Source organism: Primulina eburnea, chromosome 8 (assembly GCF_022965805.1).
Source record: "Primulina eburnea isolate SZY01 chromosome 8, ASM2296580v1, whole genome shotgun sequence".
NCBI lineage: Eukaryota > Viridiplantae > Streptophyta > Magnoliopsida > Lamiales > Gesneriaceae > Primulina > Primulina eburnea.
In genome coordinates, this window is record NC_133108.1 from 27609065 (window position 1) to 27633801 (window position 24737).

The 24737-nt window shown below is 40.8% G+C and overlaps 1 non-coding gene across 1 annotated transcript; it reads right to left on the reverse strand.

The window, feature by feature from the left end:
* Positions 1-6271: 6271 nt before the first annotated feature.
* Positions 6272-6377, reverse strand: LOC140840301 (small nucleolar RNA R71). The gene has a single exon (XR_012119887.1). It is a non-coding gene; the product is annotated as a small nucleolar RNA R71 (small nucleolar RNA).
* Between the last annotated feature and the right edge of the window lie 18360 nt (positions 6378-24737).

Consider the following 24737-nt stretch of genomic DNA (forward strand, 5'->3'; position numbering starts at 1 on the left):
ACATACTCTGGTTGCATTCATATCTCAAACTAACGTGTTATAAAATCTTGGGCATTACATGGCTCGACGTGCACCTACTCTAACAATCTCCCACTTGCACTAGAGCCAACTACCCATATGCTTCAAACCCATCGATTCGCGATGCTTCTCAAATTATGGTCCAGGTAAAGGATTAGTTAGTGGATCAGCAACATTATCTGCGGAGCCGACTTTGTCAATCGAGACATCTCCTCTTTTCACAATCTCTCAGAGGATGTGGTACTTTCTCAATACATGTTTGGACTTCTGATGAGACCTTGGCTCCTATGCTTGAGCTATACCTCCCGTGTTGTCACACAACACCGAGACAGGAGCAACTCCATTAGGAATGACGCCCAACCCTTGGACGAAATTCTTTATCCAAACAACCTCCTTTTCTGCATCTGATGCAGCAGTGTATACGGCCTCAGTGGTGGAATCCGCAGTACTGTCTTGCTTGGAACTCTTCCAAGAGACAGCAGCACCATTGAGCATGAATACGAACACCCAGAGGTTGACTTCGAGTCATCGATATCGCTTTGGAAGCTAGAGTCGGTATAGCATTCCAATTACAGTTCTCCACCCCCATAGACCAAGAACAACTTATTGGTCCTTCTCAAATACTTGAGGATGTCTTTCACAGCTTTCCAATGTGGAAGACCAGGGTTCGATTGATATCTACTCACTACACTTAGTGAGAAAGCAACGTCAGGACATGTAGATATCATCCCATACATGATGCTACCAATCACATATGCAAAAGGAATGCTTGTCATCGCCGCTATCTTTGCATCAGTCTTGGGAGACATAGACTTGGATAGGGACACGCCATGACACATTGGTAGATGTCCTTTCTTGGGCTCCTGCATCGAGAACTTACTCACTAACCATATCTTAGTTGATTGCAACATTCCTACATCATTCCCAATGAGTAGAATGTCATCAACATACAACACCAGGAATGTCACAGCACTCCCACTGACCTTCTTATACACACAGGGTTCCTCAGGATTCTTAGTAAAACCAAACTCTTTAATAGTACTATCGAATCTAAGGTTCCAACTCCTAGATGCCTGCTTTAGACCATAAATAGATCTCTGAAGTTTGCATACCATATGCTCACTTCCGACAGATGTAAACCCTTCGGGTTGAGATATGTAAATCTCTTCCTTAATCTCCCCATTAAGAAAGGCTGTCTTGACATCCATCTGCCATATCTCATAGTCATACCATGCAACTATGGCTAGCAATATCCTTATAGACTTGAACATTGCAACTGGAGAAAAGGTTTGCTCAAAGTCAACTCCTTGTCTTTGAGTATATCCTTTTGCTAACAATCGAGCCTTGAAGGTCAATATCTTCCCATCCGCCCCAAGTTTCCTCTTGTAAATCCATTTACACCCTATGGGAACAATTTCCTCAGGTGGATCCACGAGATTCCACACTTGGTTCGAATGCATGGAATTCATCTCAAATTCCATTGCTTCAAGCCACTTGGATGAATCGGTATCAGATAACGCTTCATTGAAGGTCCTTGGATCACATCCATGGTTAGGCTCAACATGGCCCTCTTCAAGAAGCAGAACATACCTCATAGGTGGTCTCGAGACTCTCTCGGATCTTCTAGGAGCTTGTATCTCCTCTCTTGGCTCTTCGGGTGTGGGTTCTATAAGTGTGGGTGTCTCTCGAACCTCTTCGAGTTCTATCATCTCGCCTTTTCTATCCAATAGAAATTCTTTTTCCAAAAAGGTTGCATTCCTAGAAATAAACACCTTTGATTCTTGGGGATGATAGAAGTAGTATCCAACCGAATTCTTTGGATATCCCACAAAGTAGCATAAAATGGATCGACTATCCAATTTATCTCCCACTACCTGCTTCACATAAGCAGGGCACCCCCATATTCTAAGATAAGAATATTTGGGTGGCTTACCCATCCATATCTAATATGGTGTCTTGTCAACTGCCTTTGAATGGACATTGTTCAACAACAGTGCCGCTGTCTCCAGTGCATATCCCCAAAAAGATGCCGGCAACTCCGTGAACCCCATCATAGACCGAACCATGTCCATCAAAGTCCGGTTACGACGCTCCGAAACACCATTCAACTGTGGTGTAGCAGGCGGAATCCACTGCGAGAGAATCCCATTCTCCCTAAGATACTCTTGGAACTCGGCACTCAGGTACTCACCACCTCAATCCGGTCAAAGTGTCTTGATGCTTCGTCCCAACTGTTTCTCACTTCACTTCTGAATTTTTTGAACCTTTCAAATGCTTCAGGCTTGTATTTCATCAAATACACATACCCATACCTCGAAAAGTCATAGGTAAAGGTGATGAAGTAGGCATGTCCATGCTTAGTGGTGATGCTAAGCGGACCACACACATCGGTATGGATCTGATAGGTGTGGTTTTTACGCGTTTTATTGCATTAGTTTTAGTTGTGTTTGCATTGTGCATGCATGCATTTCATTTACATTTTGTTCATTTTAGAGTAATCAATTGCATATTATCATATCTCACTATTGGGTGATTAATTTGCAGGAAAAACGGCCGGAAGAACAAAAATCGGAGCCAAGTGCCAAGTCAAGACAATAAGGGCAGAAGAGTTGGCGCTCGGGCGGTGAAATTGTACCGCCCGAGCGCGAGAGGTGAAAGGCCGAGAAATTTTACAGAAAGGTTGGCGCTCGAGCGGTAATTCTTTACCGCCCGAGCGCGAATGCCGCACTTACCAAGCATCTTTACAGAAGGTTTGGCGCTCGAGCGGTACTTTTCTACCGCCCGAGCGCCACCTATTTTTGGAAAATATCAAGCTCGATTCCATTCCTTAATTTCGGGAGGGAATGATGTAATGCCCGGAAATTTAATTCTAATAATCTGTAATGATTGAATTATAATTTGATACGATTATGAGAGGATTAATCAGGACACGAAATAAGAATACATGTGAGAATGTATGTGCGAGGACAGTACCATCGGCGCACATGCGTAACATGAGATGCGCACATGCGCGAGACGTGTTGCATGTAGGGTGAGTCATTTGCTTTACATGCGTGGATGTGTATATATATATATATATATATATATATATATATATATATATATATATATATATATATATATAAATATATATATATATCAACAAACGAATTGATCCCTTAAAAATCAGAAAGAATCGAGAAATGTCTCCGTGAAGTGATAGAAAATCCTTACGCCTTTTGTGAAAAATCCGTCCGTCTGATTTTGAATCCGACTTCGGTACCGAATTCCTATCGACGTAGGCTACGACTGGACGTAAGTTTTACTACGTTTTCACATGTTTTGGAATTATGATATTGTCAGAATTGAATAGGATTCATATATGATGTTCTTGATATGTTAGACATCGTAGAATCGAAGTCAGATTGAGAAACAGACTGATTATGGAATTGTTATGAATTTTTAGGGTATATTGATTTATACCTGACAGATTGGAATTGTGATTGGATCACGAATTGTATTGAATATGGGTTATGGATTGTAACTGTGATCTGAGGATATTGTATTGACGGGGATATTGAAATTGTACCGTTATGCCGTTGATTTTGAATTAAATCAAGATTGATCAGATTAGTATTGATTTGAAAGGTATATTGACACGAGATTATTGATATTGTCATTGCCAGACAGACTGAGAATTCAGGACTTCGACTGAGCCAGAAACCGACGAAAGAAAGGTATAAGTCAATGTGGTATTGGGAGATCGACTTGAGTCAGATTAGACTTGAGTTTCCCTAAATCACATACTTTACTTTATTGCATTGATATTTGCATTGATTTGACTGATGTACTTGTTTTCTGGAATTATAGATAGCAGGTATCAGATGAGTAATCTTGTGACAGAAGTTCCTGATAGTGGTGGAATCACCACGGGAACATTGCACGATGTCTCAAGATAATGATATGAGCGATAGATCTACAGTCCATGACGGATAGGTCAGGACGCCGAATGTTTGGTTATATCGAGTAATAGGATTGGAATTCTTCTATTAAGGAATTCGATATAGGAACACCATATTTGGTTATATCGAGTAATAGGAACGGAGTTCCTTCTATTACGGAATTCGATATAGGAACACCACATTTGGAAACCGGGATCCCTAGACTAGGATTGAGTCTAGTCTGAATTGTAGAATTGTAATTATGTTTCAGATTTTGATACATATTACTGTTACTTGATTACATGCTTTATATTCGTTTATATGATTGCATGTTTCATTGATTTATACTGGGATTTATTCTCACCGGAGTTATCCGGCTGTTGTCTTGTCTGTATGTGTACATGACAACAGGTGGGACAGGATCAGGGTCCAGGAGATGAGGAGAGATCGTGATTAGAGTGGAGGCTCCGGACTTGGATTATGATGTATAATAGGGTTGGAACACTTGACATTAGTTGTTAAACCTTAGTTTAGTTGAATGCATGCAGTACAAGACTTGTATTGTATTTTATACTGATATGTATATGAGTTTGATTTCACTACGCTCCGCATTTAAAAAAAAATATTTTAGACCTTGTTTTTAATTGATTAATTAGTCCCAATTATGATTAAGAACTTGATTAGCGTCCGGGTCCCCACAAATGAGATGGTAACGTTTTTTTGGACGTTTTGAGAGGCATTCAGACTTTATGCTTCAGCCGTCAAGAGTTTTCGAGAGCACTTTCGCGCTTGGATTGAAGATTTGAAGATTTCGGGCACCGTTCTTTCGTTTTTCGTCAATTCTAGTATTTCTAACTTTGTTTTTATCTTTTAAACATTGTTTTGCTGAGTTTAATTATGAATTTTAGTAGCTAAACTTTATTATTTGTTGGGATTAAAGGGGATCCTACCCCGAACGTTGATTAGAATTAATTTATATTTCGATTGTGCGTTATTCTTGATTTTACTACTGTTTTATCATGTTGTTAGAGCGTAGCTAACTTTAACGACGTCTTCATATCACGAGTGAGTTCGAGAGAATAACGAGTGATAGGATCGAGTAGTATAATCCACGGATCTACAATTTACATAGATATATGAAATTGGATACGTGCCGATAGTCATAGTCCTTAGGGTCGAAAACTAGGGGATTTCATAGATCGAAATGCGATTTTCTCTTGATAAATAATTAAAGACATTTAATTACTTCATTGAGTAGAATTATTTTGGCATAGCTCGAGAGAGTATGTTCAATAGATTAGGAAATCTTGTCGAAAGCGTAGATCACGATCGAACGAATTAATAAATTAACGAGGGGTAGGTGAACCGAGATTCCCAACAAATCCATTTCTCATTGAATTTTACTCAATTATTTTAGATATAAATTCTCATTCATTACTTGTTGAATCATTTTAATTGCATATTTATTTGAGTAATATAGGAATAATCACACAACTCAATTTTCATTGCTAAATGTTAAATAACTGAAAATAATAATTGTTAAACACAGTCTTCAGTGGAACGATACTCGTACTCTTGTACACTATATTATTACTTGACATCGTGTACTTGCGATTAATTTTGAGCATACAAAATCATATTTTAATTGGAGATTTTACTGTGCAAGTTTTGCTCGATCAAGTTTTTGGCGCCGTTGCCGGGGACTGTTAATCTACAATTTTATTTTTTTGGTTATTTTCTTTAGCATTATTTTATTTGTCTTGAGCTAACACTCCATATTTTATTACAGATATCCCTTCCAGTGCATGCCAAAGTCACTTGACGTGGAGCTTGAGTTTGATCCAGAAATTGAAAGAACTTTCCGAAGGCGAAGACAACAACAAAGACTTAAAGAACTGATGGAAAGACACGAGCAAGAACGTGGAGAGGATTAGCGTGACAATAGACAAGTTGAGATACCGCGTTGCATACCAATGCTGGAGTATGCCCAGCCTTCTTTGGAGGGTGCACGCCCTAGCATTGTGAGGCCTATCGTGTGGGCAAATCACTTCGAAATCAAGCCAGCCATAATCCAGATGATTTAGAACACGGTCCAATTTGGAGGAACTGCAATGGATGACCCAAACACGCACATCGCGGATTTTCTTGAAATTTGCGATACTTTAAATTCAATGGAGTTTCTAATGATGCTGTTAGGTTGCGTTTATTTCCTTTCTCATTACGTGATAAAGCTAAAGCGTGGTTAAACTGTTTGCGTGTAGGTTCGATCACTACGTGTGACGACATGGCGAAAGCTTTTCTCATCAAATACTTCCCTCCCTCCAAGACCAAGAAGCTGCGGGCAGACATTACAACATTTGCTCAATTCGATCAGGAATCTCTATATGAGGCATGGGAACGCTTCAAGGATCTACTACGAAGATGCCCACATCACGAGTTACCACTTGGGTTAGTCGTTCAAACATTTTATTATGGTTTGCTTACTCCTAACCGTACTACGATAGATGCGGCTGCATGTGGAAACCTGTTGAGAAAGACCGCGGAGGAAGGATATGAATTGTTAGAGGAGATGGCTGCTAGCAGCTATCATCCTCAATCTGAAAGAAACAACCAGCGGAAGAGTGCAGGAGTGCACCAGGTAAATGATTTTTCTGCTATTACTGCACAACTTGATGCTTTAAACAGGAAAATAGACGGCTTGAATGTGGGTGGCACGGCGATGCGTCTTCAAGAGATATTCTGTGAAAAGTGTGGAGGGGAACACTATGCAAAGGACTGTCAAGATGACAATCCATTCTATGTGCAAAATGAGGCACCGGTGAACCAAGTGGGAGTCCAAAACCGCCCAAGGTATGACCCTTATTCGAACACATACAATCCTGGGTGGAGGCAACACCCCAACTTCTCATGGGGCGGTCAAAACAGTCAGAATAGACCGCAGGGAGGACAACAATATGGAAAACAACCGATGTACAGATCCGATCCTCCTAGAGAAGAAAAGTCCAACTTGGAGCAAATGATGTCTAAGTTTATTTCATCCACTGAAACTAGACTTCAAAATCAAGATGCGTCGATAAAGGGGCTTGAAAATCAGATTGGTCAGTTAGCGAAGATGATAGCAAGTAGAGAGCCAGGCACCTTTCCAAGTAATACCGAGACTAATCCAAAAGAGCAAGTGAAGGCCATTGAGTTGAAGAGTGGGAAAATTTTGGAGTCGAAGGGAAAGGAAAAAATTCAAATATCGGATGAACCGACTGAGACATCCAAAGGTAAGTCTTCTAACTACACACCAGCACCCACTTCACAACCTAAAATTGTTATACCTCCTCCTTTTCCTGCTGCATTGAAAAAAGCAAAACTAGATACACAATTCGGTAAGTTTCTTGAGGTGTTTAAAAAATTGCATATCAATATTCCCTTCGCCGATGCTTTAATGCAAATGCCTAGTTATGCTAAATTTTTAAAGGACATTTTAGCCAATAAGAGGAAGTTGGAGGATCACATGACAGTGAAATTAACTGAAAATTGCTCCGATTTGGTGCAAAACAAAATCCCACCGAAACTCAAAGACCCAGGGAGTTTCTCTATCCCTTGCATGATTGGTGATGTTGTTTTTCATAAGGCATTATGTGATCTTGGTGCAAGTATTAATCTTATGCCATTGTCTGTGTTTAGGAAACTTGGGTTGGGAGAGCCTAAGCCGACGAGGATGTCCTTGCAACTGGCTGATAGATCTGTCAAGTACCCCCGCGGAGTGATTGAGGATGTGCTAGTGAAAGTGGACAAATTCATTTTCCCTGCGGATTTCGTGGTTCTCGACATGGAGGAGGATACAGAGATGCCTCTAATTTTGGGGAGACCGTTCTTTGCAACTGGCAAGGCACTGATTGATGTGCAAGAAGGGAAGTTGAGATTGAGAGTGGGCGAGGAAGAGATTACTTTTGATGTTTTTAATGCACTTAAGCACACACTGCATTCTGATAGTTGTTTTAGAATTGATGCTTTTGAGACTCTTGTGTCTCACTATGTGCAGGATGTTTTTAGGGACCCTTTGGAGGCCACCATCACTACTGAATTGGGAGAAGAGGAATTGGATGAAGAAAAAGCTGAAATAGTAGCATACTTCAATGACAACCATCCATGGAGAAGGCCGATGAGGATGAAACTGGAAGATCTAGGAGAGCGCAGAGATTTGATCCCTCCAAAGTCGAGCATCGAGGCGCCACCGACGCTTGAACTCAAACCCTTACCTCCGCACTTAAAGTACGTATTCCTAGGTAAGAATAACACGTTGCCTGTCATTATTTCTGCTGCTTTGACAGATGCTATGGAGGACAAATTGTTGCAAGTTCTCAAAGAGCACAAAAGGGCATTCGCTTGGAAGGTGGCAGACATCAAGGGAATCAGTCCATCGATATGCATGCATAAAATCTTGATGGAAGAAAAGTACTCACCTCTCGTGCAACCTCAAATACGACTAAATCCAAAGATGCAAGAGGTAGTGAAAGCTGAAACTATTAAGCTTCTCGATTCAGGTATTATCTACCCTATTTCCGATAGTGCTTGGGTAAGTCCGGTTCAATGTGTGCCTAAGAAAGGTGGGATTACGGTGATCACCAATGAAAAGAATGAACTTATTCCCACGAGAACTGTTACGGGGTGGAGAGTGTGTATTGACTATAGGAAGTTGAATGATGCCACCCGTAAGGACCATTTTCCCCTTCCCTTTATTGATCAAATGTTGGAGAGATTAGCGGGTCATGAATTTTATTGTTTTCTAGATGGGTATTCGGGGTATAATCAAATCACAATTGCACCTGAGGACCAAGAGAAAACCACTTTCACTTGTCCTTATGGCACGTTTGCTTTTCGCCGAATGCCTTTTGGTCTTTGTAATGCACCTGCTACATTTCAGCGCTGTATGACTGCTATATTCCATGATATGATCGAAACATTTCTTGAAATATTTATGGATGATTATTCTATCTTTGGTGCAACGTTTGATGAGTGCTTGCAGAATTTGAGATCCGTGTTGAGAAGATGCGAGGAGACGAACTTGGTGCTCAATTGGGAAAAGTGCCATTTCATGGTACAAGAGGGAATTGTGTTAGGGCACAAGGTTTCGGAGCAAGGAATTGAGGTGGACAAGGCAAAAATTGAAGTCATAAAGAACCTACCACCACCAGCCTCAGTAAAGGGAGTTAGAAGTTTTTTAGGCAACGCCGGTTTCTATCGGCGGTTCATCAAAGATTTTTCTAAAGTTGCCAAACCTCTATCTTCTCTACTTATGAAAGATATGCCCTTTGATTTTAATTCTAACTGTTTGCAGGCATACGAGGATTTAAATGAGCGGTTGGTGACGGCTCCTGTCTTGGTGGCACCGGATTGGGAACTGCCCTTCGAGATCATGTGCGATGCCAGTGATGCTGCGGTTGGTGCTGTCCTCGGCCAAAGACGGAACAAGGTATTCCACATTATATACTATGCAAGTAAGACTCTAGATGAAGCACAATTAAATTATGCCACCACTGAAAAAGAGTTACTTGCAGTAGTGTTTGCACTTGATAAATTTCATGCATATCTTGTTTTGTCAAAAGTCATTATTTACACAGACCACTCTGCACTGAAATATTTGCTTGCTAAAAAAGATGCAAAGCCACGCATACTTCGATGGATCTTACTGCTACAAGAGTTTGATTTGGAAATAAAAGATAAGAAAGGTGTTGAGAATGTGGTGGCAGATCATTTATCTAGACTAGAGCTTGTGAGTAATGACTGTGTAGATCAAGCTATTAATGATTGGTTTCCTGACGAGCAACTGTTTGAGATGAAACATTGTCCATGGTATGCAAATTTCGCTAACTTTCTTGTCACAGGCACACCTCCACCAAACCTATCGTTTCACCAACAAAAGAAATTCTTTTCTGACGTGAAATACTATTTTTGGGAGGAACCGTTTTTGTTCAAAATTTGTGCAGATGCCATGATAAGAAGGTGTGTTGCGGAGGAAGAGTTCGATCAAATTCTCAACCACTGCCATGACCATGAGTTAGGTGGTCATTTCGGACCAACAAGGACGGCATCCAAGGTACTTGAATGTGGCTTTTATTGGCCAACTCTCTTTAAAGATGCTCGTTCTTATGTGCTACATTGTGATAAATGCCAGCAGTCAGGTAACATCTCTAACCGTCATGAAATGCCTTTAAATAATATCATTGAGTGTGAGGTTTTTGATGTGTGGGGGATAGACTTCATGGGACCGTTTCCTAGTTCTTTCACAAAAAAATACATCTTGGTTGCGGTGGATTATGTGTCTAAGTGGGTAGATGCGGAAGCGTACGTCACTAATGATGCTCAAGTGGTCTTAAAATTTTTGAAGAAAAACATTTTTAACCGATTTGGAACACCCCGAGCAATCATTAACGATGGTGGCACGCATTTTTGCAACAAACTATTTGAAAAACTTTCGAGCAAATATGGTGTCACACATAAGATATCTACCCTTTATCATCCCCAGGCGAGTGGTCAAGTGGAAGTGTCTAACCGAGAAATTAAGCGGATTCTGGAAAAAGTGGTAGGTGTCAGTAGGAACGATTGGTCGGTGAGGTTAGATGATGCTCTTTGGGCATATAGGACTGCTTTCAAAACACCAATAGGCACGACACTGTACAGATTATTGTTTGGTAAATCATGTCACTTACCTGTAGAGTTAGAGCATCGTGCATATTGGGCAACAAAAGCACTAAACTTGAACTTTACTGATGTAGGTGAACGACGTTTGCTTCAACTAGATCAGTTGGAGGAATTCGGAAATCTAGCATATGATCTTGCACTAACCTACAAGGAAAAGACGAAGAAAGCCCATGAAAAGCGGATCATCAAGAGAGAATTCAAAGAAGGTGAAAGTGTCCTACTCTACAACTCCCGGTTGCGACTTTTTCCCAGAAAATTGAAGTCGCGATGGTCTGGTCCATTCATGATCTCGAAAGTTTAACCATCGGGAGTGGCAAAATTGAAAGATGGGAAGGATGGGACATTTACGGTCAATGCCCAGCGCCTGAAGCACTATATGGGTGGCACAATTGAGCCACAACTTGGAATCACCCGGTTCCAAGACATGCCGAACTGAGACAGACCGACAGTCAAGCTCTCGACTATAAATTGAAAACTATTTTCTTCCCCTTCTCTCGCATTTGATTTAGATTTTCTTTCGTGTCAATTTAGTTATTTTCTCTTGCTTTTGTTTTACTTTATTCTTGTTTTTTTTTTTTAAAAAAAAAAGTTTTGAAATAGGTAGAGAGGTTCGCGCTCGAGCAGTAATTCTTTACCGCCCGAGCGCGAACGTCTACCTCGGGGTAATAATTCCCGAGAGGTTGGCGCTCGAGCGGTAGTTTTCTACCGCCCGAGCGCGAGTGCTTACCTCTGGACAAAAACTCCAGAGAGGTTCGCGCTCGAGCGGTAGTTTTCTACCGCTCGAGCGCGACAGTTTTTAAAACTCGATCTCCCCTTCCTCTTTCTTCATTCTGCACGAAATTTTCCCCAAATTATCTCCCCAAATCCCTAACTCTCCCCACCCCCTTTTCGATTTTCTTGTCCAGGCACCACAATCTCCACTCATTTTTCCGACGGCAAGGCACACTCTCCCTTAGGAAGCAAGAACACCTTTCTCCAATCCAAGGCATCATCTTCCACTCTTCAATCCCATGGCTCCCAAGAAGCAAAGAGGTAACCCCGGTTCTTCCTCATCCTCTTCTTCGTTTGATAGAACCCGCTTCGTGAGTGCGGAGGCTCGGGCTAGATATGATCATGCAAATATTCACCGAAACCCCATTCCCGAAAGGGGATTTCGTCGCCAATTTGAGGATAGATATTTAGAGCCCCTTGTGGACTTGGATCGAAGGGGATGAGAAAATTTAGTGAGCACCCTCAAGCTGCAGTGGTGTCGGTGGTTAGGGAGTTTTATGCAAATGTTTGTGAGCGCACTGATGGGAGAGCTTTTGTGAGAGGCAAGCTTGTACCATTTGATTCGGCCACGATTAACGCCCTTCTAGAAACAGCGGAGGTGGAGGACTCCAACTACCAGGCATTGATTGTTGAGCCCAATTACACTGAGATTATCGAGACTTTATGTCTTCCGGGGGCTACATGGAAACCACTAGGGGGACCCCCGAGTTGTTTCGACGAGAAGTATTTTCGCACCACTGCTGCCATGTGGTATTTATTTGTGGCCCGGCGGATGATGACAGTCTCTCATAAGAACGAGGTTCAAAAGGAAAGAGCGGTGCTACTGTTTGCGTTGACCCAAGGATACAGCATCAATGTGGGCTGACTTATAACCTCTCAGATCATGCTGAGTTCCCACAACAGCCACATCGGTTGTAATGCCCGAGAATTTAATTAACGTAATCTGAGATGATTTGTTGATTATGACTTGATGTAATTATAGCCGGGCCAGTTCGAGATCAAATTGGAAAAAATTATGAGGGACACAAGATTTGGGCCGAATGTCATTCGCCCGGGCGGGAGTTTATGACCGCCCGAGCGAGAGGGTGTAATGGTAGAAAGCCGAGAGTCCTTCGCCCGGGCGGCACTTTTTGTCCGCCCGAGCGCGCATGTAGAATTGTGAGGGCCGAGAGTCACTCGTCCGGGCGGATGTTTTTGACCGCCCGAGCGAGGCTGCTGGAATGGGCGAGGCCGAGAATGACTCGCCCGGGCGGCAAGTTTTGTCCGCCCGAGCGAGCGACGTGCAACACAAAGGAATGTGCCACGTTTTGTTCATGCATGGAGTATATATATACACATATAACATAAGCGTGTCTCTCAGATTGGATGGAAGCAAGAATCGAGATTTTGAGGGAAAAGCTTTGTTCTTATTTTTCACATTGATTTGTGAGCAAACCGTCTATTTGATTTTGAATCCGATTACAGTACCGTGTTCCTAGCAACGCAGGCTTCAATTGGACATCAGGGATGAACAGATTCGACTTCGAGACGTCGTCTTCATCAGATCAGGAAGACAAAGGTATAATTCATGTGATATTCGGGACGCATAACTCAAATTAGATTAATTTGAGTTTCCCAATAAAATCACATACTAGATTATTGTTTATATTGTTATCTGATTATGCTTTGATTATAGAATCTGTATTCAAGCAGGTAAGATAATTGTGATATTCAGTTATGAATATGATTATGCTTTGTTTACAGATTGTTATTCATTGCAGTTAAGATAGGAAAGTCTTTGACAGGCATTGTCAAATATCTAGACGTTTCGGTGTATCTCAGCATAGGAGTAGGTATTACTCTTATTGCCGCCGTTGATACAGCTCAGACCGAAGTCTAGGAATGAGACGTTCATTACCCCGATTGGAGGGTAGGTAGTGACGTCTTATTCACACCGGGATCCCTAGAGTTCTAGTCGAGTCAAGTCTAGACGTGATTTGATTAGGACTGCATGCTTATATGGATGTGGTTCCTAGATCATAGGACCCATCATTATTGCTTCCAATTGTGCTAGCATGTTTTTATGATTTAGATTGGTTATATGCATGGTTGGTTGATTTGAAGTGCATGCTTGTTGTGTGATTAGATTTCATAGCTTATGAAATCTAATGTTTCGATTTTATTCGTAACAGCATGTTTCATGAATTATTTTATGTATATACATGTTTACCAGGTTTTATACTGGGATTTATTCTCACCGGAGTTATCCGGCTGTTCTCTTGTTTTGTATGTGTGCATGACAACAGGTGGGGCTGGATCAGGGTCGAGATGACGATGAGAGAAGACGAGTTAGCGTGGTGATTCCGGACTTACAGTAGATTGGGTTTTATTACTTGAATTTAGTAGTTGAACCTTAGATTAGATTATTGTATGTTAATACTGAAATGTATTTTATACAGATATGTATATTATTAGATGCCATTACCTTCCGCGTTTATATTTTAAAAAGAAGAATTTTTAGACCCTGTTTATCAGAATAGATAATTACATCCCAGTGATGATTAAGAAGATGATTAGCGTCCGGGTCCCCACAACAGGTGGTATCAGAGCGATAGATCCTTTAAAGGTAGATAAACAGAGCTGATAGTTCCTTTAGAGTTAGATCTTTAGATTAAGATAGTTAGAACTGATAGATCTATTAGATTGAGTCAGAATGAGATAGAAGAGAATGAGCGGGGTAGATGAATTTTCTTTCCTTGCATGTGTGTGCTAGCATGAGATTGCTTATGATGTTGATCTACATTGTGATGCTAGCATGAGATTATGTGTTATTGCTTTTAGATACATGTTTACCTGATTATGTGAATTAGATTGGTATTATGTATCACTGAATACGAATCAGATCGGATTCATGACCAGCAGTAAGATGGTCAGGAAAAGATTTGAAACAGGTTTGTGGTATGGGTTACTAATGTGTGTGGTAATCAGATGTACCTCCCCGAAGGATTTTGGAAACAGGCAGTACTTCGTATGATCCGCCATATATACCAGAACCGCAGATAGATGTGTCAGCGACTCCGATGGAAACTAAGTTGGCAGACTTTCAGTTATTTCAGCCGCCGATTTTGAGTGGTACAGAGACGCCTGAAACGTGTCAGCACTGGGTTGAGGACATAGAGATATTGTTTGATCTATTGGATTGTACAGATGACCAAAGAGTTAAATTGGTATTTCACCAATTACAAGAGGCTGCCAGAAGTTGGTGGATTACAATCAAAAGAGTATTAGCACTACGTGGTACTGTGATCACGTGGGAAGTCTTCAAGACTGAATTCTATCAAAGATTTTTCTCCGCCTCGTACCGAGAAGACAAGAAAGCAGAATTTGAGAATTTAAGTCAAGGTCAATTGAATATTGATGATTATGCTGCTAAATTCTCTCCTTTGTTGCGTTTTGCTCCTCATATGGCTAGGGATGATGAAGCTGTAGTGAATCAATTCATTAGAGGATTGAATTCGGAGATAGTTGCATTCATGAATCTACAGCGACCCTATCACTTTGCTGATGTTTTGAGTAAAGCAAAGAGAGCAGAAGAGAGTCTGATTCGGCAATTAGCAAGGTTGTGTGTGAAGCAACCCCAGACACCACAATTCCCTTCGAGATTTGAACGTGGCAGCACGAGTGGAAAGCAAGATTTGCTGAAAGCTCGGAAGAAACAGTTCAAGAAGTTAGGCAGTGGTTCCTCCAGTTCCAGTGGTTCCAGTCCGAGTTATACTGGAGTCTATTGCGCTAGGTGTGGAGGGAGACATCCCACCGAACAATGCCAAGGAGTGCTTGGTAGATGCAATATTTGTAGACAGCATGGGCATTTTGCTAGAGTGTGTCCTCAGAAGGGTTCCCAAAGATTCCAGGGAGCAGGACCATCGGGTGGCAATGCGTGAAAAACAGACCCAGTAGTTACAAAAGGTACCATTCTTTATGATTATATTGTATACGTATCGATATATCCAAATGCATTCGTTATGAGTATCTGTGAATGAGTGGTATGGAGATATGCGGTATCTGTGGGGTCTGTGTATACTGTAGTATTGATTCCTTGGCTGTTGAGGAATATGTTGATATCAGCAATTTCTGTGACATATTATATACTCAGTTAGATGAGGATGGGACTGGATTAGATTATGATGTACTTGTAATTGTCTGATTTGGATTGCATTATTGACATGTATATGCTAAACAAGTACAGAAATGTCGTAGCATGTATTCCAGAAATAGTAAAAGTACGACCAGATTTAGTTGATAAATGAGGATTTTAGATTCAGAAGTCCTTAGAAAAGTTTAGGATTTAGGACTCGATTATTACAGAAAGGAACAGATGGTATCCTTATGTATTCAGTAGATCCACTGAAATCGAGCCTAAAATTTGATAGTAATATCATAATTGACTGGTGTTTGCTTAGATAAGATGTCAGATGGGTTCTCTATCAGAGAAAATTGAAAGAATTGACTGATTAAATTATGGGCTAAAGAATCCAGTTGATTGTATAGTTCTCTTGAAGACATTTTAGTTCTGTTTCTAGATTGACAGATTATGTGTTCAGGGGTATTTTGAAGAATTATGCTTGTTATATCTATGATTCCGGGATATATCCACAGTATCTGATTGTGTATATTGAATATTTGAAGATTGGGTTAAATATTCCGAGAACTGTGATTATTGTATACAGCAATGGGTCAGGTATGGATCCGAATGCAGTTATTGATACAGGTTTATATTCAGACTATGCGGTATCAGGAATGTCAGAATTAGCAGAATGTCAGATATGTCAGAATTTTTCTTACCTGATTTGGACAGATTATCTGATTCTGATTATCTTTTTCTTGTGTTGCTTTACATCTGCTGAGTATTGTTATGATTCTAAATCAGTATTGGAGACATCTTATATTGTTTGGGAGTATATTCTATTTGCAGATGAGATATAGCAGTGGATCTGGACAGTATGAAGATTGGTCAGCCAGCCCGAAATTATTATGTTATGAGTTTCTTAAACTCACGAGATCAGCATAGGATATTTCTATTTTGAGTTTGAGTTGATGTTATTGTAAGTATTATTCAGTGTGTGATACTATGCAGTTCCAATTGTATCAGAGTTGTTGTGGAAAATACTGTAGTTCCGAACGGTGATCAGAATTTTCAGACCTGTATTTTGGTGATCAGATCAATATAACATCTGTATGAGTTTGCGTTTTCTATGGGTTTGGTTATTGTGTGATATCAGAATGTTTCAGAATTGTTTTCAGCTTTTGATATGGATAGTCAGAGCCGAATGCAAGGTAGGTATTTTTCATTATTTTATATTAGTAACTATTTGTTTATACCGGATAGTTCGAATCTGAAGTCTCAAGTAGTGTCAGAAATGCACCATAGGGGATTCAATTTTCATTCAGATGGTTCAGAATATATGATATTCGAACAGATAATGTTGGTATGGACAGATGAGATCAGTTGTAACAGCAATTTATGTTGTAAGGTTGGTAGAAATGGTACTGATATGTCTGAATTGCTAACAAAAGAAGCCAGAAAGCTAGGAATCAGAAGATTATTACCGACTTAGTATAATCCTGAATAGAAATGGGAGTACATTTCTATTACTTTTGTGATAAATTATATCATAAGCCTTTTTCTCTCAGACGTGTTACAGATTGACAGGTAGTCAGCGTGTAGTATTCAGATATTGAAAGATATTGATAGAACTCTAGTGCTGGATGTTAACACTAGTTATCAAGATAGTGCAGAAGAAATAGATGTAGGAAACCAATGTCGGATAATGACGATTGGTATTGGGAGCCGAAGATGGAATAGCAACTACAGGTGGTATTGCTTTGTTATAAATTGCAATTGGCGTATACAGGTGTTATATAGCCAGTAATATGGGATTGATTCGGCTAGTGAAATGAGTTTGGATGTTAAACTCTGTCATATATTTCTTCTGACAGATTTGGTTTGATGATTGGTGAGTTCGAGGACGAACTCAGATCTAAGAGGGGGAGAAATGTAATGCCCGAGAATTTAATTAACGTAATCTGAGATGATTTGTTGATTATGACTTGATGTAATTATAGCCGGGCCAGTTCGAGATCAAATTGGAAAAAATTATGAGGGACACAAGATTTGGGCCGAATGTCATTCGCCCGGGCGGGAGTTTATGACCGCCCGAGCGAGAGGGTGTAATGGTAGAAAGCCGAGAGTCCTTCGCCCGGGCGGCACTTTTTGTCCGCCCGAGCGCGCATGTAGAATTGTGAGGGCCGAGAGTCACTCGCCCGGGCGGATGTTTTTGACCGCCCGAGCGAGGCTGCTGGAATGGGCGAGGCCGAGAATGACTCGCCCGGGCGGCAATTTTTGTCCGCCCGAGCGAGCGACGTGCAACACAAAGGAATGTGCCACGTTTTGTTCATGCATGGAGTATATATATACACATATAACATAAGCGTGTCTCTCAGATTGGATGGAAGCAAGAATCGAGATTTTGAGGGAAAAGCTTTGTTCTTATTTTTCACATTGATTTGTGAGCAAACCGTCTATTTGATTTTGAATCCGATTACAGTACCGTGTTCCTAGCAACGCAGGCTTCAATTGGACATCAGGGATGAACAGATTCGACTTCGAGACGTCGTCTTCATCAGATCAGGAAGACAAAGGTATAATTCATGTGATATTCGGGACGCATAACTCAAATTAGATTAATTTGAGTTTCCCAATAAAATCACATACTAGATTATTGTTTATATTGTTATCTGATTATGCTTTGATTATAGAATCTGTATTCAAGCAGGTAAGATAATTGTGATATTCAGTTATGAATATGATTATGCTTTGTTTACAGATTGTTATTCATTGCAGTTAAGATAGGAAAGTCTTTGACAGGCATTGTCAAATATCTAGACGTTTCGGTGTATCTCAGCATAGGAGTAGGTATTACTCTTATTGCCGCCGTTGATACAGCTCAGACCGAAGTCTAGGAATGAGACGTTCATTACCCCGATTGGAGGGTAGGTAGTGACGTCTTATTCACACCGGGATCCCTAGAGTTCTAGTCGAGTCAAGTCTAGACGTGATTTGATTAGGACTGCATGCTTATATGGATGTGGTTCCTAGATCATAGGACCCATCATTATTGCTTCCAATTGTGCTAGCATGTTTTTATGATTTAGATTGGTTATATGCATGGTTGGTTGATTTGAAGTGCATGCTTGTTGTGTGATTAGATTTCATAGCTTATGAAATCTAATGTTTCGATTTTATTCGTAACAGCATGTTTCATGAATTATTTTATGTATATACATGTTTACCAGGTTTTATACTGGGATTTATTCTCACCGGAGTTATCCGGCTGTTGTCTTGTTTTGTATGTGTGCATGACAACAGGTGGGGCTGGATCAGGGTCGAGATGACGATGAGAGAAGACGAGTTAGCGTGGTGATTCCGGACTTACAGTAGATTGGGTTTTATTACTTGAATTTAGTAGTTGAACCTTAGATTAGATTATTGTATGTTAATACTGAAATGTATTTTATACAGATATGTATATTATTAGATGCCATTACCTTCCGCGTTTATATTTTAAAAAGAAGAATTTTTAGACCCTGTTTATCAGAATAGATAATTACATCCCAGTGATGATTAAGAAGATGATTAGCGTCCGGGTCCCCACATCGGTCTTTTCTTTCCGACCATCATTTCCGAATTGTGTGCACGGGCCGGGGTGCACTTCAGGGACGACGAGGAGTGGCTTCAACCGATGAAGCCAATTTGTCAGGAGGATGAACAAAGAAAAAGAGCGAAACGACGGGCGGACTTCCCCACTCAGGAGGAGGAAGCTGGTGGATCTAGCACTGCCGTCCCACGCCGCCTTCCACCACCACCCCGCAGGAGAAATCAGAATGATAAGATGGATGAAAATCTCGCCTTCCAAGCGCATCAGAGTCAGTTCAACTCTTACGTCACGGACCATTTGTCTCACCTTGACTCCATGATGCGCACTTTGCTTGTGCACGGGGGCGTTGACCCGTTGACCATTCCACCGACTCCGCTACCTCCTCCCCCATTCCAGTTCCAGTATGATTATTCTCAGCGGGGGGACGCTTCCGGAGTGCCACCCCCTGAGCACGATGCCGACGAGTCTTGACCAGGGGAGTTTACTGTTTCCCCTTCTTCGCACTTTTATTTCTTTACCGCTTTCTGTTTTCTTTCTTATCGTTGTTTCAGTCTAGCATGTTTATTAGCTTTCATGTTTATTAGTCTGCATTTGTGTTTGCATTTCTGTGTTTTGAGTCTTTTGTGCAATGGGGACATTGCACACGTCTAGTATGAGGGGTCTTCATACGTCTTCTTATTTGTTTGCATTCGTATTTGTCTTTCATGAGTGTCAGTGATGGTGACATTAGTCAATTGGTAGCCTGTGATGATTTTGGGTTAAACGAACTGCATATTACTTAATCCTATCACTCGTTATGAATACCCCAGTGAATTGAAAATTTTCCTATACGCACATAGTGGGTGTTATCAGTAGTGTAAACGACAGTCGAGTTTAATAATCTGTGGGAGGGACCCGAAAAAACATGAGATGCAAGTCGAACTTGAGTGAATTTTTGTTGACAGTCGTGACCGACCAGTGACATGAAGTAGACTAGATCACTTGAGTCCACCGAAATAATTTTCGTCCCAATTATGCACAATACCTCAAGAGTTATCCCTAAGCCAAATAAACAAACGTTCCATATACTCAAAACCTAGGGAGTACACTTGAGAAAAGTATGCACAAAAAAAAAATAATAGTTTTGTGAATGAAAAAAGGGGATGTAAGGTGTGGGGGAGCCAAAAAGGGATGAAATCCTATCCCAAGGCTAAATAGATGGAGATGTAAGGCGTTGAGGAATGCCAGAAAAAATTCTGACAAGTGCATAATGAAAATGATCAGTGTACGTCCCATTTGTTGAGCCGTTTGAAACCTCATGATATTGACTCCCTACTTCCTGTGGTACAACCTCGAAATTTTGCCGCTTTGTGTTCACTTGTTGGTCGCAACTAGAAACAGAACTCAGGATAGGAAGACTTGCACTGAATTGTCGATTTGGTGACTCACATGATTTGCAAACAAAACTGTCTGAAGCACGAGCTAGTGAGACCCACAGCACACACACAACCACACTTTCTGGTCAAATCAAAATTCTATAAGGTGCTTTAAAAGGGGTATTGATGAATGTGGTGATTTGACTAATTGGATGTGGTTCAAACACCCGCTGAGGCAAGAGATACCGGTTTGCTACTTTACCATCAGTTTCGTTAGTTAAATTCTTTCATTTTGTGTTTGTCTCGTATTTTGGTGGTGGTCTGTAACCTATTTTGCTTGAGGGCAAGCAAAAGGTTAGTATGAGGGGGTTGATAGGTGTGGTTTTTACGCGTTTTATTGCATTAGTTTTAGTTGTGTTTGCATTGTGCATGCATGCATTTCATTTACATTTTGTTCATTTTAGAGTAATCAATTGCATATTATCATATCTCACTATTGGGTGATTAATTTGCAGGAAAAACGGCCGGAAGAACAAAAATCGGAGCCAAGTGCCAAGTCAAGACAATAAGGGCATAAGAGTTGGCGCTCGGGCGGTGAAATTGTACCGCCCGAGCGCGAGAGGTGAAAGGCCGAGAAATTTTATAGAAAGGTTGGCGCTCGAGCGGTAATTCTTTACCGCCCGAGCGCGAATGCCGCACTTACCAAGCATCTTTACAGAAGGTTTGGCGCTCGAGCGGTACTTTTCTACCGCCCGAGCGCCACCTATTTTTGGAAAATATCAAGCTCGATTCTGTAGTATCCCGATGCCTAATTTGAGTTAATTATTGGATTAATTATATTTCGGTGGGATCGAAAGGACCGAACCGGGTTCGGATCGTCCGAATAGGGTTCGGATCGTCCGAAGACAGGTGGCTGGACACGTGGAAGACATGCAGAGTTCGGATCGTCCGATCAGGGTTCGGATCGTCCGAAGACAGGTGTCTGGACACGTGGAAGACATGCAGGGTTCGGATCGTCCGATAAGGGTTCGGAAGGTCCGAAGGGTACAGGGTTCGGATCGTCCGAAGTGGATCGGATCGTCCGAAGAGGATCGGATCGTCCGATCGTTGTCTATAAATAGAGACGCGAGGCTTCACTTTTTACTCGCCAATTCCGAGTATTCCAGAGCATTTTAGTCGTTTCTGATGGGTTTCTAGTCTTTTCCCGAGGATTAGGCACTAGCGGGGAGCTACTAGTCTTGTAGCGGAGCTGTGCTTTAGTTGGGAGCTAGCGGCATCAGTGGGCTGACTACGGACGCAGGCTTGATTCTAGGGCTGATTGCTAGGATCTACTGATTTGAGGTACGGAAGTACTATCCGAGATAGCAGGATTGAGTATGCTTTACTATGTGTTGCATGTTTATATGTTGCATTATTATCTGTCATATGATGCATGGTTTATTATGCGGCATTTGCATAATCATGTTGAGCCTGACTATTTTTGAGATAGCCTGTTGAGAGGGTGCTCAGCCCTCGTTTGTTGTGGATGGTTGGACCCCGTTGGCCGACGGTGGTCAGGTCACCGGTATATCCACAGGTTTATTTTGGTATGGGAGCCACCTCCTGGTGCGACGGCGCAGAGTGCTACATACCTTGACGTCATTTACCTGAGCAGTATTTCGATATACCCAGATCCTGGTATCCAGTACATTTTGCATACATGCATGTCATAGTCTTGTATACTCATGCTTTCGGTGCTGAGCGTTTTATGCTCACGTCCTCGGTTTATCTCTGTTTTGGACACCCTATTCGATGGGGCAGGTCTCAGGTTGGGCGGTCCAGGAGGGAGTGGACAGGGAGCTGGCAGAGGTTGACTTGTAGTTATTGGTATTTGTTCTTAGAATTTAGTTCGATCTGGTTGTTTAAGTATTTTGTACTTACAGATTCGATTGGGTTGTATTACTGTTTTTCCGCTGTTTACCTGATTCAGTTTTAAATGTTAATTTTGCATGCTTAAGTTCTGATTAGTAGGTGATTCTGGAACGGGTCACTACAGATTCCATTCCTTAATTTCGGGAGGGAATGAGATGGTAACGTTTTTTTGGACGTTTTGAGAGGCATTCAGACTTTATGCTTCAGCCGTCAAGAGTTTTCGAGAGCACTTTCGCGCTTGGATTGAAGATTTGAAGATTCCGGGCACCGTTCTTGCGTTTTTCGTCAATTCTAGTATTTCTAACTTTGTTTTTATCTTTTAAACATTGTTTTGCTGAGTTTAATTATGAATTTTAGTAGCTAAACTTTATTATTTGTTGGGATTAAAGGGGATCCTGCCCCGAACGTTGATTTGAATTAATTTATATTTCGATTGTGCGTTATTCTTGATTTTACTACTGTTTTATCGTGTTGTTAGAGCGTAGCTAACTTTAACGACGTCCTCATATCACGAGTGAGTTCGAGAGAAGAACGAGTGATAGGATCGAGTAGTATAATCCGCGAATATACAATTTACATAGATATATGAAATTGGATACGTGCCGATAGTCATAGTCCTTAGGGTCGAAAACTAGGGGATTTCATAGATCGAAATGCGATTTGCTCTTGATAAATAATTATAGACATTTAATTACTTCATTGAGTAGAATTAGTTTGGCATAGTTCGAGAGAGTATGTTCAATAGATTAGGAAATCTTGTCGGAAGCGTAGATCACGATCGAACGAATTAATAAATTAACGAGGGGTAGGTGAACCGAGATTCCCAACAAATCCATTTCTCATTTAATTTTACTCAATCATTTTAGATATAAATTCTCATTCATTACTTGTTGAATCATTTTAATTGCATATTTATTTGAGTATAGTAGGAATAATCAGACAACTCAATTTTCGTTGCTAAATGTTAAATAACTGAAAATAATAATTGTTAAACACAGTCTTCAGTGGAACGATACTCGTACTCTTGTACACTATATTATTACTTGACATCGTGCACTTGCGATTAATTTTGAGACTAAAAAATCATATTTTTATTGGGGATTTTACTGTGCAAGTTTTGCTCGATCAGGATCAAATCCAATAACCCTTTGGCTCGCTTCACATGGCCCTTAATGGGAATTTTAGTCATCTTTCCCTTTAGACAGGATTCACAAGTCGTGAGAGCATTAATATCAGACATATCAAACATGCCTACTCCCACTAGCTTGTTCATCCTTCTTAGGGAAATATGTCCTAATCGAACATGCCACAATTGTGCCGAATTTAGAGTATCTTGCTTTCGCTTGTTTGTTGTTGTTATTGCTTGGACATTGTTTAGTGAAATATCTTTCAATTTTAAGTTATAGAGATCGTTTTCAAGTTCTCCAGTACCAATTAAACATTCATTCTTGTAAATGTTGCAAAAACCTTTGCTAAATAAACAAAAATATCCATCTTTATTAAGCATAGAAATGGAAACAATGTTTTTCACCAAACCAAGTACAAAAAAAACATCTCTTAAAATCAACTTAAAATCATTGTTCAACAATAATTAAACATCTCATACGGCCTTGGCAGCAACTCTTGCTCCATTGCCCAACCTCAAGAAGGTCTCACCTTCCCTAAGTCTCCTACTTCTTCCCATCATCTGTAAATCATTACCGAGATGTGAGCCACATCCGGTATCCAATACCCAAGAAGTAGAGTTATTTGAAATGTTTACTTCAATATAGAACATAACGTTTCCAGAACTCTTCTGGGCAAGATATTCTCTGCAATTACGCCTCCAAGGTTCAGGCTTCTTGCAGTGATGACATATGTCAACAATCTTGTAAGCCGTTACTGGTATGGCTGCCACAACGGGACTCGGAGATTGCCTCTTCAAGGGCACGCTCTTCTTGGGACGTTGGAAAGAACGCTTCTTTCCCTTCCCATGTGGACCAATCTTTGTACCAGATGAAGAATCCACATAAAGAACCGAGTTCTCATCATTCATAGAAGCCTGCATATAACACTTGGCTTTCAAGTCATGGTCACACCATTCCTTGTAAGTCTTCAATTCCTCAGGAGTGCAGTCAGTCGGAGCCTCAACATGGGCCGACTCAGTAAGTGTATACGCTATCCTTTCCGAATTCAAGACGATTTTCAGATTCTTAGCCAATTGAGGTAATTAGGTCCGGTTAATACGTGTTTGTCGAGTATTACAGATAGCGGATTACGAATTGAAGACATTGTCAAAAAGTATTGGAAAGTAAAACAGATAAATATTAATGACTATTTTAAAATATTTAGTAAGTTATAAAGTATGGACTTTTACTTTATAAATTTTCGCTTCC